The sequence below is a fragment of the Macaca mulatta genome, chromosome 1, assembly GCF_049350105.2.
Source record: "Macaca mulatta isolate MMU2019108-1 chromosome 1, T2T-MMU8v2.0, whole genome shotgun sequence".
NCBI lineage: Eukaryota > Metazoa > Chordata > Mammalia > Primates > Cercopithecidae > Macaca > Macaca mulatta.
In genome coordinates this window covers 35,478,349-35,483,593 of record NC_133406.1, presented here as the reverse complement: position 1 = coordinate 35,483,593, position 5,245 = coordinate 35,478,349, and positions in this window count along the sequence as shown.

Here is a 5,245-nt window from a genome sequence, read left to right as displayed (position 1 = left end):
TAACCATGCATAGGAAGGAAAGGAGTTGTTTTGTAGAAGGGGTTGGGGTTTAGAAGATTAGCCGGACACAATCAGCAGGGGGAGCATGTGTGTTTTCATGAAGAATTATGCCGAGATAGGTAATGGATGAGGAAGAAATTTGGGCTTGACTGAAGTAATGAGAGCTGTCTGTGAAGCCTTGCAGCAGTACAGCCCAGGTAATTTGCTGAGTGTAATGGATGTCAGGGTCAGTCCAAGTGAAAGCGAAGAGAGGCTGTGATGAAGGGTGCAAAGGAATAGTAAAGAAAGCAAGTTTGAGATACAGAACAGAACAATGGGTTATGGAGGGGTTGTGGAGGGAGGTATTGAGGATAGGAGAGTGTATGGCTTTAGCACCACGGGGTGGATAGGCAAGACAATTTGGTTGCTAAGGTGCAGATGCTGAACTAACCTGTAAGACTTGTCCGTTTTTTTGACAGGTAAAATGGGGGAATTTTAAGGAGAGTTTATAGACTTTAAAAGGCCATGCTGTAACAGGCAACTGATAACAGGGTTTAATCCTTTTAAAGTGTGCTGTGGGATGGGATATTGGCATTGAGTGGGGGTAAGGGTGATTAGGTTTTAATAGGATGGTAAGGGGTGCATAATGGGTCACCAAGGAGGGAGTAGAGGTGTCCTATACTTGTGGATTAAGGTGGGGAGATACAAGGGGAGGATGTGAAGGAGGCTTTGAACTGGGGAAAAGGGTGGCAATGAGGTGTGACTATAGCCTAGGAATAGTCAGGGAAGGAGATAATTTAGTTAAAATGTCTCGACCTAATAAGGGAGCTGGGCAGGTGGGGATAACTAAAAAGGAGTGCATAATAGAATGTTGTCCAAGTTGGCACCAGAGTTGGGGAGTATTAAGGGGTCTAGAAGCCTGGCTGTCAATACCCACAACAGTTATGGAGGCAAAGGAAACAGGCCCTTGAAAAGAAGGTAATGTGGAGTGGGTAGCCTCCATATTGATTAAGAAGTGGACAGACTTACCCTCCACTGTAAGAGTTACTCAAAGCGTCTGTGATGGTCCAGGAGGCTTTCAAGGTGATCGGGCTGCATCAGTCTTCAGCTGCTAAGCCCAGAAGATCTGGGAAGGAGTCAGTCAGAGAGCCTCGGGCCAGAGTTCCAGGGGCTCTGGGAGTGGTTGCCGGGTGAGTTGGACAGTCCAATTTCCAGTGGGGTCCTGCACAGATGGACATGGCTTAGGAGGAATCCCGGGCTGTGGGCATTTCTTGGCCCAGTGGCCAGATTCCTGGAACTAAAGCAAGATCCTGGGGCAGGCTGTCCTGGAGGAATGCCTGGTCATGGCGCTTCAGGCGTTTGGAGTTCTTGTATGCTGGAGATGTGGCTGGGATTTGTCTCACAGTGGAGGCAAGGAATTGCAATTCAGAAATACGTTGCTACTTGGCTGTCTCTACTCTATTATTGTATACCTTGAAGGCAAGGTTAATTAGGTCCTGTTGTGGTCCTGTTTGAGGGCTGGAATCTAATTTTTGGAGCTTTTTCTAAGCAGATTGGGTAATAAAATGCATATTGAGAATAAGACGGCCTTCTGGCCCTTCTGGGTCTATAGTGGTAAACCGTCTAAGTGTTGTTGCCAAACAGGCCATGAGCTGGGTTGAGTTTTTATATTTGATGAAAAAGAGCTTAAACACTAACTGATTTGGGAGAGGTCAGACAAAGAAAAAGGAGCATTAACCTTGGCTATGCCTTCACTCTAGCCACCTCTTTAAGAAGAAATTGTTGGGCAGGTGGGGGAGGGCTAGTCGCAGAACGAAACTGTAAGCCAGACCGGGTGTGAGTAGGGGAGGTGATAAAAGGATTACAGGGTGGGGGAGTGGAGGCTGAGGAAGAATTGGTACCTGGCTTGGCCTGGTAAGGAGCAGGCTGGGGAGGAGGGGAGGGGTCAGATGGGTCTGGAGAAAAGGAGCATTCAAATAACTCAGAGCTTGGGGTGGAGACTGAAGGAACAGACAGGAGAGAAAGGAGAAAGATTTGGGATGAGTCACATTGGGAGCAGAGACTAGGGAGGGACCAATGTGTAAAAGAGTGCCTGGATGTCAGGCACCTCAGACCCATTTGCCCATCTTTTGACAAAAATCATGCAGGTATTGTAAAATGGAGAAATCAAATATGTCATTTTCTAGCTATTTACAATCACTATTGAGTTTGTATTGGGGCCAAGCAGTGTTGCAGAAGAAAATAAGACACTTAGGTTTTAGGTCAGGCGAGAGTTGAAGAGGTTTAAGTTTTTGAGAACACAGGCTAAGGGAGAAGATGGGGGAATGGAGGGTGGAAGTTTGCCCATAGTGAAGGAGGTAAGTTTAAAGAGAAAGGTAGAGACACGGAGAAGGGGGTGGGTGAGCAGCCCTGGGCTGCAATGTGGGTGAGCAGCCAAAGCAGGCATCCCCGCAATTGACTTGCCACCAAGGAAATGTGGGTGAATGACCAAGGCAGGCGTCCACACGGTGATTAGACACCAATGGATTGTGGGTGAATAATAATCAAGCAAGTGTCCCTGCAGTGATTAAACACCAAGGGAAGACTGTCTTCCTGAGTCCATGACCGGTGCTGGAGTTTTGGGTTCACTGATAAAATGTGTCTCCTCTGTCTCTAGTAGAGAGGAAAAAGAACTGGAGTTGGAAGAACAAGGAGATTGAAGGGTAGCGAGAGAGGGAGATTGAAGGGTAGCAAGAGAGGCTGGAGAAGAGAGTGAAAAGACTGCTTATCCGATTTGAAATTCATGAGATGTGGCCAGGCGTGGTGGCTCACGACTATAATCCCAGCACTTTGGGAGGCCGAGGCGGGTGGATCACGAGGTCACGAGTTCGAGACCACCCTGGCTAACATGGTGAAACCCTGTCTCTACTAAAAACAGAAAAAATTAGCTAGGCATGGTGGCGGGCGCCTATAGTTCCAGCTATTTGGGAGGCTGAGGCAGGAGAATGGTGTGAACCCTGGAGGCCGAGCCTGCAGTGAGCTGAGATCGCACCACCGCACTCCAGCCTGGGTGACAGAGCAGACTCCATCTCAAAAAAAAAAAAAAAAAAAAAAGAAATTCATGAGGTGTTCCTTGGGCTCGTTGGTCTGAGGACCCAAGGTCATAGGTGGATCTTCTGACGGAGTGAGGCCGAGGACAGGGGAGCAGTCTACCAAAGGAGTCCTCCTGTCCTGGGTTTCAGGACCAAATGTCACACACATCCATGTGAAGAGACCACCAAACAGGCTTAGTGTGAGCAACAAGGCTGTTTATTTCACCTGGGTGCAGGCGGGCTGAGTCTGAAAAGAGAGTCAGCAAAGGGTGGTGGGATTATCATTAGTTTTTTTTTTTTTTTGAGACGGAGTCTCACTCTGTTGCCCAGGCTGGAGTGCAGTGGCACTATCTCAGCTTACTGCAAGCTCTGCCTCCCGGGTTCACGCCATTCTCCTGCCTCAGCCTTCCAAGCAGCTGGGCTACAGGCGCCCACTACAGCGCCTGGCTAATTTTTTGTACTTTTAGTAGAGACGTGGTTTCACCATATTAGCCAGGATGGTGTCGATCTCCTGACCTCGTGATCTGCCCGCCTCGGCCTCCCAAAGTGCTGGGATTACAGGCGTGAGTCACCGTGCCCCACCTATCATTAGTTCTTACAGGTTTTGGGATAGGCGGTGGAGTTAGGAGCAATGTTTTGCCGGCAGGGGGTGGATCTCACAAAGTACATTCTCAGTGGTGGGGAGAATTACAAAGAACCTTCTTAAGGGTGGGGGAGATTTCAAAGAACCTTCTTAAGGGTAGGGGAGATTGCAAAGTACATTGATCAGTTAGGGTGGGGCAGAAACAAATCACAATGGTGGGATGTCATCAGTTAAGGCTATTTTTACTTCTTTTGTAGATCTTCAGTTGCTTCAGGCCATCTGGATGTATACATGCAGGTCATAGGGGATATGATGGCTTAGCTTGGGCTCAGAGGCCTGACAATTATCTTGCCCAGGTTGGTCTTGAGCTCCTGGCCTCAAGCGATCCACCTCTCTCCGCCTCTCAAAGTGCTGAGATTACAGGCAGGAGCCAGTGCCCCCAGCCACTCACTGTTATTTGCAACCAGAATGTTCACTTTGATGATAACATTATATATTTCTCCAGTTCACAAAGTGCTTTCTTGTCTCGTTGGAAACACAAGTTTTTTCATCTTCTCAGCTTCTAGTCATTGTTCTAGTCTTCCTCTTGTGGGAAGGGGAGAGGACTAAAACGACTTCTCGAATTCCTTGTAAGTGCTCTTAAAATAACAGTAAGCTCTATTGTATATCCAAGGTGAGGACCTTGCTGTTGGATTTCTGTCCCTCAGAGCCTTTAGGCTATAATCTCAGAAGTTCATTCCTACTTCATTTTTGCTCTCCATTTTCCCTTTATTCCATTCCTGATCATGCCTTCCAGGTCATGCTCTATTTGGGATTTCTGTTTTTGTCAAAAAAATAGAAGGAATTTAGCAACTTAAGGATTATTCTGCCCAACGTGTTCACTTTACAGAGGAGTTCACTGAAGCAGAGAGCCAACAAGTGTCAATGTTAAACCCACAAATAAGTGGTAGAGCTGGGCCTGAACCTGAGACTACCCTTCTGCCAGATATCTTTTAAAGACATTGAGCTGTCTTTAAAAGTTACCTGTCAAATGAAATATTCTCTCCAACATGTGTGCTTCTCTTATATAGCTAGCCTATAAATATTTGGTTGCTGTTGCAGTAGAGATCTACCCCATTTTATAATATTTCACAGATTATATTGTATATTTTCAATTCTTCCAGAGTGTGCTTATTCACCTAATGTGAATGGTCTGTGTTGGTCTTCAAATCAACAAACATTTATTGAGCATCTACTATGTGTCAAGCATAATATAGGCATTGGGGACATAAGAACCAATGCCCTTCCACTGTCCCCATGGTGGGTTTTGGCCTGATTTTAACTGGAAGTATTATTTGGATTTCTGTAGTTTCATTCAACATTGGATCATTAGTAACTCTTTAGATTTAGTGTAAATGGTCCTGTAAATGTGAGAAAATTAGTAACAAGAATTGAACTCTAACAAGGTGTTCAAATGCTGACTTTAAAGCCTTTACCTAGGCAGGCGTGGTGGCTCACACTTGTAATCCTAGCACTTTGGAAGGCTGAGGCGGGCAGGGCGCTTGAGGCCAGGAGTTCGAGACCAGCCTGGGCAACATGGTGAAACCCCCTTTCTAAAAAAATACAAAAATTA